The sequence below is a fragment of the Canis lupus genome, chromosome 27, assembly GCF_048164855.1.
Source record: "Canis lupus baileyi chromosome 27, mCanLup2.hap1, whole genome shotgun sequence".
In the NCBI taxonomy this organism is placed as follows: domain Eukaryota; kingdom Metazoa; phylum Chordata; class Mammalia; order Carnivora; family Canidae; genus Canis; species Canis lupus.
Window position 1 is genome coordinate 16587435 of NC_132864.1, and position 18921 is coordinate 16606355.

The 18921-nt window shown below is 44.6% G+C and overlaps 1 long non-coding RNA gene across 1 annotated transcript; it reads right to left on the reverse strand.

Moving 5' to 3' along the window:
- Window positions 1-1600: 1600 nt before the first annotated feature.
- On the reverse strand, window positions 1601-18498 carry LOC140618970 (uncharacterized). Its single transcript, XR_012018941.1, has 3 exons — window positions 18422-18498; window positions 16381-16494; window positions 1601-1780 (listed from the first exon to the last, which is right to left on the reverse strand). It is a non-coding gene; the product is annotated as an uncharacterized lncRNA (long non-coding RNA).
- Window positions 18499-18921: the final 423 nt, after the last annotated feature.

The window sequence follows — 18921 nt, forward strand, 5'->3', positions numbered from 1 at the left end:
GAATTTTGGAATTTTGTGTATTTTTTGAATAGGTAATACATCCACTTAGAACAAAATGTAAAAGGTTCAGTAGAGCACACAGGGAAAAATCTCTCCACATCTTTCTCCCATGGACAGTTTCCCATCATATCCCCAGGACCATGAGCAACTTTGAATACATGTCCCGCCATAAAAGTGCTGGTTCCAGGGGGTCTTACACTTCTTACTAGGGTGGGTAATGCTGAATTGTCCCTCAGTGAGTCTGAACCCACTTTATCTCTAGCAGTCTGTTTCCTCACACCTTTGTCAGATTGACGTGTTTTCGAACCTGCACTCCTGTCCACCCGATGGGTAAAAAATCATAGTTCGATGTAAGTAAGTTTGCATTTGTCACAAGAATGAGGCTGAGCATTTTTTTTTCAAGTGCTTTTGTATGCCTTTCTGTGAACTCTTCAGGTCATTTGACTTTTTTTTTTTCTGTTGAGTTCTGGATCTGTCTTGTCTTGTTTTGCATTTAGAAATAAAGATATGTATATATATACATATATACATATATATATATATTTCAAGATTTTATTTGAGAGAGAGAGAGAATGAATGGTGGGGAAGGGCAGAAGGGGAGAGAGAGAGAGAGAGAGAGAGAGAGAGAGAAGCAGACTCCTTGCTGAGCAGAAAGCCTGACTTGGTGCTCCATCTCAGGACCTGGGGATCATGACCTGAGCCAAAGGCAGATGTTTAACTGACTGAACCACCAGGAGCCCTAAATATATATTTTTAAATTTATTTTATTTTCTCCCCACCCCCAAGGGAATAAAGATATTTAATTATCTGCAACTGATTGAGGTGGCTGGCATTACTGAGTCACCAGGATCAATTTCTGTGAAATACTCTTCTGTAGGTGCATGTGGGATACGCCTGTCTGGGCTGGGAGTTGTGGTTTTGGTCTTGCTGTGATTATAATTCTCAGAGGGGAATGAAGAGACCAGTCCAGGAAACACGTTCTCAGCACTCTCGGGATGCTGGAGTTCTATATATCAGCCACCACATGAGACCCGTCTTAATTATCCCAGCAACTGGATTGAGAATGACTCAGATTTTCTTTCATATTCAAAAGTGCCCAACAATATGCATGCAAGCATGCATCCATTCAACCACTTATTGATAAGTACAATGAGTCAGGCATCAGGCTAGTGCTGGGGGGAATACAAAACAGGTGTCTGTCTTAATGCATGGCTTAAAGGACTTTATGGCCCATTTAGGGGAAGGAGACACACAGGCTAAATACAAGATGAAAAATAAAACAGCTTTGGGTGAGGCCTGGCTCAAGACTAAAGGGGCAGGGGCTCCTGGGTGGCTCAGTGATTGAGCGTCTGCTTTTGGATCATGTCGTGATCCCAGGGGCTTGGGATCGAGTCCAGCATTGGTCTCCCCTGCAGGGAGTCTGCTTTTCCTTCTGCCTATGTCCCTGCCTGTCTCTCTGTGTCTCTCATGAATAAATAAATAAAATCTTTAAAAAAAGACTAAAGGAGTAGAAGGAAATGACCACGCTCCCACTCATTTACTAAGTGACAGTTATGTGTCAGCCACTATTGGAAGGTTTGGACAGATTATTTTTTACCTGTAAGGTCGGTACCATCTCCAGTCTATTTTGCTCACTGCTGTGTGTATCCAGTGCATGGCACCTGATGCTCAGTCGTAGGATGAACGGCCGATCTCGATATTATAGGTGAGTAAACTCAGGATCCAGGACATTAACCGACTTCTCCAAAGTCCCCGTGCTTCCTCATCACCACGCTGAGCCCTGCAGAACCCCGGGAGAGGACAGGAGCCCTAAGGGAGGACATCACACATGGCTGGGGACCTGGGCAGGGGAAGAGTGGGGGACCCAGGAGAGCATCCCTGGAGGGCAGAAAAGCACATGGTTTGGGGGATCAGGCTGGAAGCAGTTGGCTCTGGCTGGAGCAGAGGGAACCTGAAGGCAGGAAGGAGATAACAACTGAAAACCCAAGTGGGGGCCATGATCAAGGAGGCTGGGCTTTTTCATTTTTTGTTTGGGATAGAAGATGGACAACTATTTTTTTAAACAGATTTATGGAGATATAATTCACATTCCATACAATTCACCAATTTAAAATGTACCATTTGGTTTTTCGTATATTCACAGATATGTACAACTCTACCCACTGTGAACGTTAGAACATTTTCATCATCCCCCAAAGAAACCCTGTTCCCTGTGGCTATCTCCCCAGCCTTCCTATTCCAAAGCATAGACATAATTTTTCTAAATAAAAAGGTTTCATTTAAATAATAAGATTATAGAGAGACTTTTCCCATAAGATTACAGGGAGGACAGGTTCTCTAGAAGTGGAGCCTGTGACGGAGGTTCCCGTGGAAGTGATCTGCAGAAGGAAAGCCCTCAAGAGAGGCAGGAGAGGGCAGGGAAAAAGCTAAGTGCTGTGAGACAGATGGATGGATGGACAAACATGGTTTCGAATGGAGGAAGCTTCAACCCGGCCTGCTGGGGTTGCTGTGAGCTGTGAGCAGTCACTCCCAGTGCTGGGGGCGCTCAAGATTGGGTGGCCATTCTTTGCACCTACTTCACCAGCGGAGGAGATGGCATTACTGCCAGCCAGTTGCTGAGGCCAGAAACATGGGGCTTGCCCACGACTCCTTGTGCTTCACTTTCCACCCTTGGCTTCTCCACCCCACGAGCTGGTTTGGTCCTTCCAAAACGTATACCCCATCGTGTCTTCTCCCTATCTCTACTACTGCCACCCTAATCTAGCCACGGCCGCTTATGCAGGTCAAGGATGCAGGGCAACAGTGTTCCTGGAACCCAGAAAGATCTTAAGTGGCCTCTCCATTTCCAATCATGCTCCACTATTGCCTTTCTCCCCACAAAGGGGTCTTTTAAACACATACATCAGATTCCAATAGTCTTCTGGTCTCTGGTGGTTTCCTGTCCTGCTCAGAATCCAATCCCAATTCCTTACTGGACTTCTGGAGTGGAGAGAACTTCACTGCATAGCACTGTCCTTCATATTTTAGAGTATTTTGCATCCCTGATCCCAAACTGGTAAATGCCAATGGTGCCCATAGTCCATATGGCAACCACAAAACCCCGTACATCACCAAATTCTCCTGGAGGGGGTTAGTACCACCCCTGGTTGAGAAGCTCTGTGTGATTTCCTGGCCTCTGTCCATGCTGGGATCTCCCTACAGCTATACATTCATAGCATCTGGCAAGTGGATTCCAGCTACGGGATATTTGCACATGCTGACCCTCTCCAGGGTCGGGTCTTTGCTGAAATGCTCTCCCTCCAGGTCACATGGCTGGCTTCTTGTCATATATATTTCAGTTCAAATGTCATCTTCCTGAAGATACCCTTATGAACCACCTTAAGGCACTCTCTGTTATGTCACCCTGTCTTGTGTTCAGCCCTATTGCATCAGAATCTGCATTTTTACAAGATCACCAGAGGATGTAGAAACACATTTATAGGTTGTAACATGATGCACTGGAGGATGTCTGGGAGGAGATAAAGGCCACTGGAAATGATACTCAGGCTTGGGTCAGTTCATGTCTGCAGACATGGATTTCAGAATCACCTGACGTCACAAGAGTAGCCACAAAGAGTAAGAAAAATCCAAAGGTTGGATTTCAAAGAACAAGACAAGCGTCATCCCACACTTGGAAACAGCTTCAGATATTCTTAGATATCACACCTACCAAGATCGAGTTTGTGAAATCCCAAACATATGTGAAATCCATCTAACTATGGGAAGAGAAGGGGGAAATTTTTTAAAGGAAGCAAACTCTAAAATTAAAGTCTGTTCAGGAGGTGACAGATGTCTGGGTCCTGATAGATTTCTAGACTTGTAAAAGCAATTTTTTTCATTTTCATTCATACATGTTTGTTGCTTTCCATATTACCATGTTTTTTTTTTCATTAAAATCATTTTCCGTCTTTCTAAAGGGTTGATTACCCCAAGTGTTACATTGTATGAAGTCTTTAGAAATTGCCTAATAGGGGTTCCTGTGTGGCTCAGTTGGTTAGGTGTCTGTCTTCAGCTCAGGTCATGATCTCAGAGTCCTGGGATGGAGCCCCATGTCAGGCTCCCTTTCTCCCTCTCCCTCTGCCCCTCCTCCTCGCTCATTCTCTCTCTCTTTCTCAAGTAAAAAAGAAAAGAAAATACCTAACAAAGTTTTGAGTTATGGACAGAAAAATATCCCTGAGTTTCAGCCACATGAATGATCCTCTAGTCCTGCCCTATTGTGAACTGATTTATCCTGTTTAATACCTTTTCTGCATTTGAAAATGGACTAAATCCTTGCTTGGGACCATATAATTCTCATCTTTAGATTTTAGGTTAAACCATCAGGTTTCTGATAAGGGTAAGTTAGAATAAATACATTTGAATTTTAGGGTCCAAGTGGAGATGGGACATTTCTGTCCTCGGTGTATGGATTTCTTTGGAGAATCAGGGCTTTAGGACAGCACAGGCTTGAGTTTATTTCCTAGCTTTGCCACTTACTAGCTGTGTGATATTGGACAAGTCAGTTAAGGCTTTGATCCTGATGTCTCTTTAGGAAAATGTAAATCATGGTATCTAGTGTGAAGGACTATTGAGAAGTTTATGGCAGTAGGTGCTGTCTCTAGGACATAGTTAGTACATGCTCAATAAACATCTATGTTCTTCCTGTAGGGCTTGGGAATGTCTTGCAGGCCCCTGCCATAGCCTGTTTCTGTGTTATACAAATTTACCAGTTGATGGCACATAGCAGGAAAGATATGAATAAAATTCATGGATTCCATTAGGGTTTACACAGCCCTTCAAAAAAGTAATTGTTGAGTAAAAATCTTTTGCTCTTTTACAATCAATTAGTATTGCAAATCCTCAACTAGCCTTCCTCCGTGGCACAGAAATGCAAAACTTAATTCAAACACACCTTGGAAGTTCCAACATGGTTTTGTTTTTTGCTAGTGGCTTTTAATCTTGGGAACAGAAATGGGTTGATTGCATCCTCTGCTTTGGAAAAGTGACCAATTGCTTCAATTTGAGGTGGGGGTGATTTGAAAGAGGTGAGTTTGGGGAAGGCAGAGAATAAAGACCCAGTCATGAGTCTTGCCTGTGTGACTTCAGCAAGTAACGTAAGATTTCAGAGCCTCACTGAGAAAGGGGCTGAGAAAGGTTGTAATATACTGCCTGTGCAACTGTGCAGAACCATGAGTTAGCAGGCATTCACAAGAATAGCCATTTGTTTGTAGGAGCAAAGCGATGGAAGATGCCCCAAATGGCCACCTCTGCAGAAGAATGGATGGACTCAGTGGGGTGTTTCCCATCTGCTGATGTCTGATACAGCAGAGGAGAGGAGTGGATCACATTGGGGGGGAGGTGAACCATACAAACCAATAAGCAAGCAAGGTTATTAATTTTTATTACCTACTATAGAAGATCATATAGGATTTTATGTTACATTTATTCTGTTGAACATTTGAGATACTTCCATATGAAACGTTAAACAGATTAACCGAGGTAATAAATGTAACAATCATCCTGTCGGGATCCCTGGGTGGCGCAGCGGTTTGGCGCCTGCCTTTGGCCCAGGGCACGATCCTGGAGACCCGGGATCGAATCCCACGTCGGGCTCCCGGGGCATGGAGCCTGCTTCTCCCTCTGCGTGTGTCTCTGCCTCTCTCTCTCTCTCTCTCTCTCTCTGTGTGTGACTCTCATAAATAAATAAAAAAATTAAAAAAAAACAAAAAACCAATCATCCTGTCAATAGAAGGGGCATTGCTGCAGCCAGATGCATTCACAGCCAGTAGTTACTGTTTATTGAGTGATTACTATACGCAGGTATTGTGCCAAGTGCTTGACACGTGTTTTCTTTTCTTTTTTTTTTTTGACACGGATTTTCTTTTTTTTTTTTTTTTGACACGCATTTTCTTATTACAATTCACACAACCACCACACCAGAGAGGTGTTCTTTTTGCTTTCATTTTACAGATCAGCAAATTGACGCAGATAGCCAATGCACATTGATTGAATGCTTTGTTATGTGCGAGGCACCGGCGGTACTGTTATTCTTGCATTATCTTATTTCATCTTCCAGTAACCCTGGGCACTACACCAGAAACATGGCTTTCCACTGGGGGTTGGCAAACCTTTTCGGTAGAGGCCCAGATAGTAAATCTCTTACGCTTTGTGGGCCACACGATGCCTGTTAATGACCATTCAGTTCTGTGGTTGGAACAAGACATCGGCCAGAGATAATGCAGGAATGACTAGCGCAGTGTGCCAATAAAACTTTGATAGATGCTGAAGTTTGAATTTCATTTAATTTTCACATGTCATGGGATTACATTTTCCTTTTGATTTTTTTCCAACCATTTAAATTTTATTTTTTATTTATTTTCATGTGTTATGAAAAACCAGGTTGGATCTGGCCAGTGGGTTATAGTTGGCCAAGCATGACTTTAGATGGTCAGTTCCATGAGGGCAGGAACCTGGTTGATTTTACTCAGCATTGTATACTTAGCTGCTGGCACACCATTAGGGACTCAGTACATGTTCAGGGAGTGAATGACTAGAAGACGATATAGCAGATGTCAGATGATGGTGACATTTTCTCTCCCATTTTTGGCAACTGCCCTTGACATAAGTAAGGTGAGCACTTTTTTAGAGGGTGATATTAATAATGTCTGTCCTAGGCAAACCAGGATGCTTGGTTATCCCAATGTTCCCCACTGGGAGATGGTTCTTTTTTTTTTTTTTTTTTTTTTTTTGGGAGATGGTTCTTTACCATAGTGACAGCAGGCCATTGGCTTGTATGTCTCTGTATTTGCACACACACGTGCGTGGATATAAAACAGTTACCGACTTTCCCTCACAATTCTTAATTTGAAATCATTCAAACTTGCAAAAGATGTGCAAGAATAATAGATCAGCACAATAAACAGTCAGATACTTGTCACCCTGATGGAGCCATTTTTGACATTATGTCATGTTTATACTATGTATCTCTTTCTACATTTATATATATCACCTATCATTGTTTATCTAAGAACCAGGTGCAGACAGCATGGCACTTAACCTTCATTACCACAGTGTGCACCCAAAGATACAGATGTAGTGAAATGACAGGGCACGTGCACGCCAATGTTTATAGCAGCAATGTCCACAATAGCCAAACTGTGGAAGGAGCAAAGATGTCCTTCAACAAATGAAGGGATAAAGAAGATATGGTATGTATACAATGGAATATTACTCAGCCATCAGAAAGGATGAATACCTACCATTTACCTCTATGTGGATAGAATTGGAGGGTATTATTACTCCAATGTCAGTTGGAGTAAGACAATTATCATATGGTCTCACTCATATATGGAATATAAGAAATAGTGCAATGGACCATAAGGAAAGGAGGGGAAACTGAGTGGGGAAAAATTAGAGAGGAAGACAAACCATAAGAGCCTCCTGACTCTGGGAAACAAACAAAGGGTTGCAGAAGGGGAGGTGGGCAGGGGGATGGGGTGACTGGGTGACGGGCATTGAGGAGGGCATGGGATGTGATAAGCACTGAGTGTTATACTGTATGTTGGCAAACTGAATTTATTTATTTTTATTTTTTAAAAGATTTTATTCATTTATTCATGAGAGACACACACAGAGAGAAAGAGAGAGAGGCAGAGACATAGGCAGAGGGAGAAGCAGGCTCCATGCAGGGAGCCCGACATGGGACTGGATCCTGGGTCTTCAGGATCAGGTCCTGGACTGAAGGAGGAGGTACTAAACCGCTGAGCCACCCGGGGCTGCCCGGCAAACTGAATTTAAATAAAATTTTAAAAATTAAAAAAAAAAAAAAACAACACTGCAGTGTGCAAATCCTAAGGTCATGGACATCCTTTCTTATAACCATGACATGATGTTCACACTCAGGAAGTTGAACATTGATGCAATACTATCGTCTACCATGCAGTCATTATTTTAATTTCCCCATTTGTCCACAAAATGTGTTTTACAGACTTTTTTTTTTTTTCCTTCCGAATCAGGATCCAACCAAAGATCGTGCTTGGCACTTAGTTGTTCTTTCTATTCAGTCTCTTGGAATTTAGAATCGTCTCCTTGCTTTTTTTTTTTTTTCTTTCCTGGCACTGATATTTGAAAACCATAGGCCATTTGTTCTGTACAAAGTCTTCCAACTTGGATTTGTTTGATTGCTTCTTATGATTAGTTTCAGGTTAAACGTTTTTGGCAAAAATGCCTTGTGGGTGATGTTGTGTTCCCAGTGGGTCCTAGAGGGAGGTGCAATATCCTAGCAATGATGATGTTAACCTAGTTCACGCGGTTAAGGTGATAGATCTGATTTCTCTCCTGTAAAGGAGTCTTTTTGCTTCACAATTAACACCTGCCATTTGTTAACTCAAAAGGAATGCCATTCAAGGGAAGATCCATTGGAGGGTGTAAGCGGGAAAGGACAAACAGGTACAAGGGGTCTGACAGCTTCCAGGTTCTTAGGAGCTTAAGAGTGACTGCATTCAACGGAGAAACACAGCTCACGGCTCCTTGCTTTGTGGCTGTATGTATGCAAAGCAGCGCTGTCACGCAGCAACTGTAGATTTATTGGTTGTGTTAACTCTCCACGATTCGGTGGTTCAGGCGGGCTGCTGGGTGCGACAAATCTTCCTTGGTGGTTGCATCAGTTTTCTTTTTTCTTTTTTTTTTTTTTAATTGGTGTTCAATTTACCAACATACAGAATAACCCCCAGTGCCCGTCACCCAATGCATTAGTTTTCAAATTGTGTAGTTACAAAGATGGGACGTGGCCAGCCTCCCCTCCTCCATATGGTTTTCCCAAGAGCAGCAATGTGGACACGTGCCACTATGTTCCAGGCCACCATTTCTCTAACCTGATTACAATAGTCCCCTAATGCTCCCTCCAACATCTACCCTGCTTGCTTCCTTATCCCAGTCCATTCTCCTTAAGGCAGCCTCCTGTGCTCTTTACAAACTTCAAATTACCAACCCTCTCCTTAAAATTTTGCCTATCGTTCCTTGGATAAAAATCCTTAGAATTATATCTACCCTGGATGGTCTGGTCCTTATCCTTCTCTCAGATCTCATTTTCCTCCACTGGTGCCTGTCTCTGAACCCTAGCTACAATGGCTTTCTTTCTGACAAAAATGCTTCTGCCTCAGAGCCTTTGCATCAGCCTCTCTGTTCTTGTACCTGAAACATTCTTTCTTTGTTCTCCTACTAAGGCAACTACTTGTTTTTTTTTTAAAAAGATTTTATTTATTTACTCATAGAGACAGAGAGAGAGAGAGAGAGAGAGAGAGAGAGGTAGAGACACAGGCAGAGGGAGAAGCAGGCTCCATGCAGAGAGCCCGACGTGGGACTCGATCCAGGGTCTCCAGGATCACGCCCTGGGCTGCAGGCGGTGCTAAACCACCAGGGCTACCCTAAGGCAACTACTTGTGTTGTATGCTCACTAAAGATGGATCTAATTTTGGGTATGGCTACATCCAGAAGCTCTAAAAAAGTTACTAAAGATTTATCTCTTGAGTCGGTGTTGGCTTTATTTAGGCTGTTTCTTTCTTCATGGTGGCAAGATGGCTACCAGTATATCTCCAGGCTTAACTCCTGCCCCCTAGGCAGCTCCTATGAAGAGAGAGTACCTCTTTCCTAACAGTTCTTATAAAAATTAAGGGATTGGTTTTAATTAGAGCACTATAGGTCATATGCGCATTGCTGAGCCAATCCTTATGGCCAGCGGATGGAATTGGTCATTGGTCAGGCCTGGGCCAGGTGACCACTCCTTGGCAGGGGGTGAGCCTGGGCTTTTCCCAAGCCTCTTGGATTGAGAGCCAGGGAAGGGTGTTTCCAAAAGAAGAAATAGGTGCTGGGCTGCAAAATAAAAGTTGCCAGTTACTGAGTCACAGGATTTATTTCTTTGAGCCCCTTGTGGGGCTCTCTGCTCAGCAGGGAGTTTGCTTCTCCCTCTCCCTCTGTGCATGCACTCTATCTTTTTACAAAAGATTTTACTTATGTGAGAGACAGACAGAATGAGTGGGGGAAGGGGCAGAAGGACGAGCAGACTCCCCACCTGGCAGGGAGCTGGACTGGGGCTTGATCCCAGGACCTTGAGATTATTCTCCCAACTGAAGTCAGGGGTTTAACGGACTGAGCCACCCAGGTGCCTGAGGTTGTAAGAATTTTAGGCGATAATGCTTGCTGTCCTCTGAATCCATTTTTTTTCTGGACAATAATAAGCATTGTATAAATAAACAAAAGAAAATAACAAAATGAGAGCAAGATTTGGCATGATACTTGGATGTGTGTGACGAAGGAGATAAGGAGCTTGGAGACCTCAAGTCTGGAGTGTGGGTTCCTGCGCCGGCCTACCTGGGACTAAGAATTATGTGGAGGAGGGCCGAGTGGGAAGGAGGAGTAGATAGTTTGTCGCGTTATCCCTTGTGTGTGTGAGTGCGCACCTGCACTTGCGTAGGTGTGTTGCATGCGTGTGTGTGCATATGTGTATGTGTGTACATGCATGTGCACGTGTATGTATGGTGCATATGTGTGCATGCACGTGCATGCCTATGTATGTGGGAAGCAAAATGACTGGTGCTCAGAGACCATTAGCTTCAGTTCCATGTTTCTTAACACCAGGAACCCAGACCCTGAAATAGGGAAAATAATTGGCTTGCCCTCTCATAGCGACCCCTATCTCCTGGTTTTACTACCTCCAGCCTGGCATTTTAATTTTTTTATTTGTTACTTTTTCTTTGTCTAGAGGAATGCACATTTAAATTAATTTTGAAAACTGAAGGAGAATATCGCAGGCAATTTTAGTGGCAAAGAAAATCGAGTTTCCTGAGCCTTAGAGCAACACTGATTGCAATATACCAGTGTTCATAACCTCTGGGAGGTTGCTGAAGTCTTTCCTTTTATGGCTCTTTTTCATAAAGGCAGTTTGGTGAAGATGAAAATACTCAGAGACTTCTGCAAGTCATTTTGTGTAATGGCCATTGACTGCTTCTCACATTTTTCTGGAATTTTCATATAAGCCTTTCTTTACACGTAAGGGCTTTTTATGGCCGATGCCTGAAGATATAAACCCATTTAACAGAGCTAGACTGAGGTTCTCAGTTATTCATGTTGAAGAGAGATTCCAGGAGTCCGTGTCCAAAGCATCTGACAATGACACCTGTATTTATTTGTGTGGTGCTGCTCTCAGCCTTTTCATAGTAATGTTATTGCAAGGAATACCCCGGGGGAGCTTCCTACAGACACTTCCCTTTTCCAAACCAAGGTTATGACTGGACCTACCTTGGTGTTGTTTTTTGTTTTTTAAAGATTTTATTTATTTGTTCATGAGAGACACACAGAGAGAGGTGGAGACATAGGCAGAAGGAGAAGCAGGCTCCCTGCAGGGAGCCCGATGCGGAACTCCATCCCAGGACCCCAGGATCACGCCCTGGGCCGAAGGCAGAGGCTCAACCACTGAGCCACCCAGGAGCCCTATCCTGGTGGTTCTTATTATGATTGCAAGATGCCCATCAGCAGTAACCATTAGGAAACTTTAAAGGAAAGCAGCTTATTACTTATAACCCCCAGAGCACACAAGGTGAGCTAGGCACCACAAAGCAAGGGAGAGGGTAGGTAAAGGGAGAGGTTTGAGGAATGAGAGAGAGAGAGAGAGAGAGAGAGATTGATTCTGCTTTTTGGGGTTCGAGAGTGGGTCCTTGAGAATGGGTCCTAGGGTTTCTTGGGCTCTCTCTTTACTGATGAATTTGAAATATAAGAGTGGGAATGCAAAGTGCCCAAAGAGGAAAAAAAAAAAAAAAAAGTGGCCCAAATGGGCAATTATGGAAATCAACCAAAATCTCTAAAACAGAGGCATCTCAGTGGGGGAAGGCTGGCTCTTTATTTAGTCGGGGTGGCTGACCGTGTGTTTATCAAGATAGCCCTGGATGCTTCTCTGAAATGGATGCCTCTGGAAGTGGATGTCTCTGCAATGCAAGCTGAAGTCAGACACTTGGTGACACCAAGAACAGCTGCTGTTGGCGCTTACACTACAGTATGAATTTGCTTGTGTCCTGGGGCAGGTCTCTTCCATCTCCTGGACCTGTTTGCCCCTGTAATTGGAGGGGGAAACCAGAGTGGAATGCAGGGTAGAGTACAAAGGATGATTGTTTTTGTTTGTTTGTTTGTTTTTTTATACAAAGGATGATGGTAGTTGATACAAGGACAGGGCTTTAAATCACTTGGTTAAGGTGATCTACTTTGTTCAGATCTCTTTCAGTCTCTGATGGATTACCCCATGAAGAAAAATTCAGCTTTGTGCCACTATGGCTTTCATGCCTGGTGCTTGCTAATTTCTCTTTCCAACAAAGAGAATTTCATAATTTTTTTTATTTTGAATTTATGTTTTCCCTTTACCTTCTTTCTATGTAGCCTTCTTTCTAGTTTTCCATTTCCAACAAGAGCAGCCACCACCGGGCAGCCCCAGTGGCGCAGCGGTTTAGCGCCGCCTACAGCCCAGGGTGTGATCCTGGGGACCTGGGATCGAGTTCTGCATCGGGCTCCCTGCATGGAGCCTGCTTCTCCCTCTGCCTGTGTCTCTGCCTCTCTCTCTCTCTCTCTCTCTCTCTGTGTTTCTCATGAATAAATAAATAAATCTTAAAAAAAAAAAAAAAGAGCAGCCACCACCACTTAAACCGTGCTTATTCTGGGCAATTTTCTAAAGGTTTTGCATTCATTTCATTCTCTTAAAAGATACTATTATTATTTCCACTTTATGGATGAAAAAACCAAATCACAGAATGGTGAAAGTAGTACTTGCCCAAGGTCACACAGCTAGTAGGGACCAAAGGCAGGATTTGAAAAGCAGAAAGTCTGCTTCCAGAGTTCTGGAACCCTTCTGCTTTGCTGAGGCATGAAATAATATTTCCTTTTAAAACATATTCAAGGGGCACCTGGGTGGTTCAGGTGGTTAAGCATCTGCCTTTGGCTCAGGTCATGATCTCAGGGTCCTGGGATCAAACCCTCTGTTGGGCTCCCTGCTCAGCAGAGAGTCTGCTTCTCCCTCTGTGTCCCTCTCCCTGCTCATGCTCTCTCTCTCTTTCAAATAAATATTTTAAAAAATGTATTCAAGAAAAAGGGGAGTGCTGGATGAGTGTCAATCTCAAAGAAAACATTAAATAAATAATAAAAGCATGCACGATGGGGATATGACAAAATTGTGACCAATTGTGACTTCAGCTTTGAGTCACCGAACTGTGGGAAATGCTGGATACTGTAGAAATCTGAAATTCTGTACGTGAGGAAAATGCCTGCATTAGGCACAAGAAGAAGCCAGATGGGGGCTCCTGAGTCTATTCTAAGCCACAGCACTGGTAGCTTCCAGAATTGCTTGTCTAAGATGAGAAATGTCTTCCTCACATGGCCACGGAGCTGGGTGACTCCCTTGAGGGTGCCAGGCATGCCGGACTCCTTCCATCTGACCTTGCTCCAGGCTGAGGACCAGTGTCCTTTTGTTGAGGTGCCAGCTGCCTCTTGAAGGTGGTTTTATTTTTATTTTTATTTTTTTTGAAGGTGGTTTTAATGTACTGTCCATGCACGAGTGTGGGCGTGCTGGCCGACCTTTGGCCAGTGTAATTAATGGGCATTTGGTACAGCACAGTCACCTCACGTCCCCTTGGGCGGCGCAGACGAGGGGAGGAGACTTCCTGCAGCCTCGGGGACTGTGGGCAGGTCACCTCGCCTTCCAAGTCCTCCCACCTCCCTCTGCTTTGCAAACAAACCCTGCCTCAGATCCGCACGGGGACTCCTAGCCTAACCCTGACCCCTACCCTCTTGCTTACCTTACCCTTAACTCCTAACCTAACCTTAACACAATCCTTACCTGATCTGCTATTTCTCCCCTTTATCCACCCGCTCGGCCACTTACCCCCCAACCCCTAGCCCCCTGCTTTATTGAGGCATACCTGACAAATAAAAATTGTCCATATTTGGGCACCTGGGCGGCTCAGTGGTTGAGCGTCTGCCTACCACTCAGGGCATGATCCTGGGGTCCTGGGATCGAGTCCCATATTGGGCTCCTTGCAAGGAGCCTGCTTCTCCCTCTGCCTGTGTCTCTGCCTCTCTCTGTGTGTCTCTCATGAATAAATTAAAAAAAAAAACCTTTAAAAAATTATCCATATTTAACATGTGCACTGTGATGATTTGACATATGTATATACTGTGAAGTGATGGTATATTAGCCAGTAATTAGCACACTTGTCACATGTTACCATTTCCAGCCACCCATTTATTCATTTACTCATTCGTTTATTTTTTTCATCCATGTCAGCTAGGTTCCCGTGGGAAAGAGACAGCACACTTTAACTGAGCAGTTGGGGAGAGTTTGGTACAAAGACTGTTGATAATGAGGTAGGTGCAAAGAAGGGATCTCAAGGGTATATCGAAGAACTGAGGAGCTAGCAGAGCAAGGAGCTGTTACCACCGCTGGGGCAGAGGGAGGGAAGGGGGTGGGGGGCACCCAGAGACTGGTGGCGCTGTGGTGGAGGGGCTGCTGACGGGAGCTCCTGATAAGTCATGAAGTGTGTGGTGGTTATCACAGCAGAGGAGGCCAGGAGGGAAACAGCCCGCCTCTCCTTCCTCTCCTGCCTTGGGAGCTCCTCCTAGACCACTGGGTATGCCTCCATGAGGTAGAGATCAAATGGCCCCAGGTGGTGTGCATCAGTATGTAGCTGCTGTTACAGTAGAGAGGAAAGTGAAATGTATATTTTACTCAAGGCCCTTTCAAAAGAGGAAGAACAAAAGTTGAGAGGGCTTTGTCTTAGAAGCAGATGAAGAATGAACATTTTTCCTTGTGGAAATAATGGTCTTCCTAGAGGTTTAGTGTGGCTGGGACAAAGAATACAATCTAAGACATCGTCAGGAGGCAAAGCCATCTGATTTTGCTGTATAATATGTTTGGCTTCCGTAAGGCAGAACTCACTGTACTCGCTGTTAATTTGCTCTCATTGAGGCCCAGAGAGGGCAAGTGGTTTGCTCAAGGACACACAGCATGTTTGTCAATGCTGAGCTGGGGCTGGAACTCATCATCTGTGAAACTGTCTTCCATCGCTCCCTGCCTCTTGGGACAAGTCCTCACAGTCCCTGGAAGGACATGTGGTGTTGTTTTTTAATCTCCCCAGCTGCATTTCATCTTTTCCAGGTGTTAATGGCACTTCCCATCATGCAATGCTCCAGACAAATGCTGGGTTGTCTTCCTTGCCCTTTGCCATCTCAGAGAGGTCAAAACATGATGGTTTCATTATCTGCCCCTGAAAGCAAATTTTCATTCCAGCCACCTCTTCCACAAGCAGCTTGGTCAGATCTTAACCCGTCATCCCTCCTCCTCCTTTGGCTCCAAATCCCAACTTTCTTTTTTTTTTTTTAAAGATTTTATTTATTTATTCATGATAGTCACACACAGAGAGAGAGAGGCAGAGACATAGGCAGAGGGAGAAGCAGGCTCCATGCAGGGAGCCCGAGGTGGGATTCGATCCCGGGTCTCCAGGATCGCGCCCTGGGCCAAAGGCAGGCGCCAAACCGCTGCGCCACCCAGGGATCCCCCAACTTTCTTTTTTTTTTTTTTTTTCCAACTTTCTTATTTGTCAGGGAAGATGTCATGTGTTCAAGGCTCCTAGGTTGTTAAACCTTGGATTGATAAAATCTTGGAATCTTCTCTCTTTTATTCCCTCTGTCCAAGTAGTTTTGAACTTCTTTGGCTTTGGCTTTGGCAGTGTGGACTAGTGGTTAAAAAAAAAAAAAAAAAGTGCAGGGGGTGGGGAATGTTGGCCTAGGATAGACCTGGGTTCAGATCCTAACTCTCCTGCTTTCCATCTATGAGACATGCATCAAACCTCAGTTCCAAGTGTCATGCTGATCTCACTTCAGCAGAGGACACATGGCCCTAGATGCTGGGGGTTGGAAGGCCTCTCTGTTCATGCCTTCAAGGATCCCTCGGCTGCAGAGCCACCTGGCTCGTGTCCCCTTCCAGGCCAGCCTACAGTTTAAGACCCATCAAGAAGGAACATGAAGGCCCAGCCATCTGGACCCACTGGGAACATCACCACATTAGTTCCCTGACTCCCTCTAGGGTAGGCTGAGGATGTGGTTGTGCCTCGGCTTCCCCTCGGCCCACTCCTGCTTCCTCCCACAGGGATTGATCCCAAGGATCCTCCTTCATAAGTAGCCAGTATGCTAGACTGTGTCTCAGAGTAGGATTTCTGGGAACTTCAACCTAGGACAGTGTCTGGTCATCACATTTCCTCCTGACAGACTGACCCTGGGACCTTGACCATGTCTCTTCACTCCTATCTGTAAGATGGGGATCATGCCTACCTTTCACTGTGGTTGTGTGGATCACATGCAATCGTACTTGGGAAAGGCCTGGGGCACACAGCCTTCTTCTCCTCCTTGGGTGAATGACTGTTCTTTGGGCCTCGGTTTCACATTCTGTCAAAGGAAGGGGTGGCATTGGATCAGTGGTTTCCACAGTTGGGTGCACATCAGGATCACTGAGGCAGCTTGTTCAGGTCCAAATTCATGGAAACAGTGCTGGCACAGAACAGAGAATCAATCAAATCTTGAATAAATGAATGAATGAATACTTCTTAATTACTGAGGGCCTTTGAAAACACTTCATCCTTTAAAACATTTCCACTCTTATTTCTACATATGATCTGTACTCTGGCTGAAGAAAAGGTTCACCAGATTTCAGAGGAATTTGAACTCATGAAGTGATAGTCAGAGACCTGGCAGTGTGGCCTGCAGAAGGGGCCCCAGATTCTGAATTGGTCAGAAGATCTGTGTTCTGAGACACCTGGGTGGCTCAGTGATTGAGCGTCTGCCTTTGGCTCAGGTCTTGATCCCTCTTTACTAGGTACCAGGCATGGTGCAAAGTGTTGGGAATTTGGCCCTGAACAAGAAAGACACAGTTCCTGCCAGGCAGGAGTTTATAATAACTTGGTGGTGGTGGCGGAGAGTAAACAAGAAAATAAGCAAAGACACAAATAAGTATATAATTGCATTTCATGAAAGAAAGAATGGTAGGGGCTAGGAAGAGCAGCTATGTGTGTCTAGCAGTGAATAATTAGAGAATATTTAAGGAACATTGGGTTGGAGGTCAGGGAAGGGGCCCGTATGAGGGGGGACATTTAGGATAAAGCCTGAAGTGAGAGAAAGAGGTAGCCAGTCAGAAAGCAGGGAGAAGAGCATTTCTGGCAGAGGAAGCAGCACAGACTAAGGTCCTAGGGTAGAAGGAGTTGTGCATATTGTAGGAGTTAATGGCATGATAGCAGAGGGTGAGGGAGGAGACCAATAGCCTAGGAAGACTCGGGGGATGAGAAAGGGGTCCAGTCATGATGGAGACATAGACTTCAGTGTGATGTCTGGAATGGAAAGCCACTAAAAGGCTTTAGGCAAGTGAACATCCCAATCGGATTTCCTTAAAAAACAAAAACAAAAACAAAACAACAACAACAAAAAGCCATGGCAAAGGAATGGAGTTCTTATTAGTGGTATCAGCATCCATGGTAATAATGGTGGTCTCTTTTCTATCAAATGTTCTGTTCTTTCCCCATTTACCCTGAAAGCTATTTTTGGGGGGAGGGGCGGTTTGTCTCATCTTTACAAGACATGCTGCTGGGAGGGAATTCCATCCTTCTCAGTCTTCAGGAATATCTGGAGCTGCTGTTACAAGTAGTTTTGATCTATAGCCACAACATCCGAGGGGTTCATTTCCTATGATTTTCGAGGGGAATGACTCATACTTTTGCATATTTTAAGCGAGAGATGGATGCACGGGCAAACAATGTTCCAGGACCCAACCTGCCAGAGACTATCCCCGGGTTCCAGTGCCCTCTAGCCATTCTGCTTTGTGTCCAGATTCTCTCTCTGCCCACCTCCTGGGCCACCCCACATGGTGGTTTGCCACCAGTCAAGCAGCCAGTCCAGCCCAATGTTTGCATAGTTTGAATAATAATTTTGCATAATAGAGGCTCTCATTTAAATGATGTAAATTTCCTCAGTCCTCTCTCCAGATTAGTATTAATCCATTCAGCGAGATCACTTTTAGGGAATGAGAAATATTTACAAAAGACGGCGAATCAAGTGCACAGGCTTTGAGGATTTTCTAGTGAAAATTTTAAAAAGTTTTTTTTGTTGTTTTGTTTGATATATTTGAGGGTAGAGGTTGGAGCTGAAGGCACAACCTTTTAATGCAACTCAGCGATTTTCATGCACAATTTCCCTGAGTCAGTTGGGGTAGGGGGAAGAGGGAATGGGGGATGGGACCTAAGAGTTGGTCCTGGGGAGGGAGGGAAGAGGACATTGGGAAGCAGTGGGTCCAGTTCTCTCTCTGGATTCCTCTTGTGAGATGTACCTGAGGATGCTCTCCTGCTCTCTCCTTCCTCCCTCTGTAAATCCTCTGTGTCTTCTGTGCGAGCCTGGTATGTATTTACTTCCTTGTCTAACAGGAAGGACAAGAGACAGGGGGAGGAGGGGTGCTGGGCAGACCTGTGTGTCTGTCAGGGTTTTTTGATTGTAAGCAACAGAAATCAGCTCAGGCCCCGTTAAGTCAAAGGCATCCCTAGAAGGCTTGGCATGTGGGGAGGGGGCATCCAATCAGGCCAGCTGGGGTTCATGCCCACATTTTGGCCTGGGGAGATGGGGGCACCTTGCAGATCCACACTTAACACATGTGGCCCTCGAGGCAAGAGTGCAAAGGGAGCCCCATATGCCGTTTGTTTACATATTTGAAAATTACAAATCATGCAAATAAACTTAAATCAAACATCATCTGTCCTCCTACTTTGGTGCAAATACCTAAAGGACCGGGAGTTCTAGGTTTGAGTTTAGAATCTCAGATGCCTTGGAGTTATG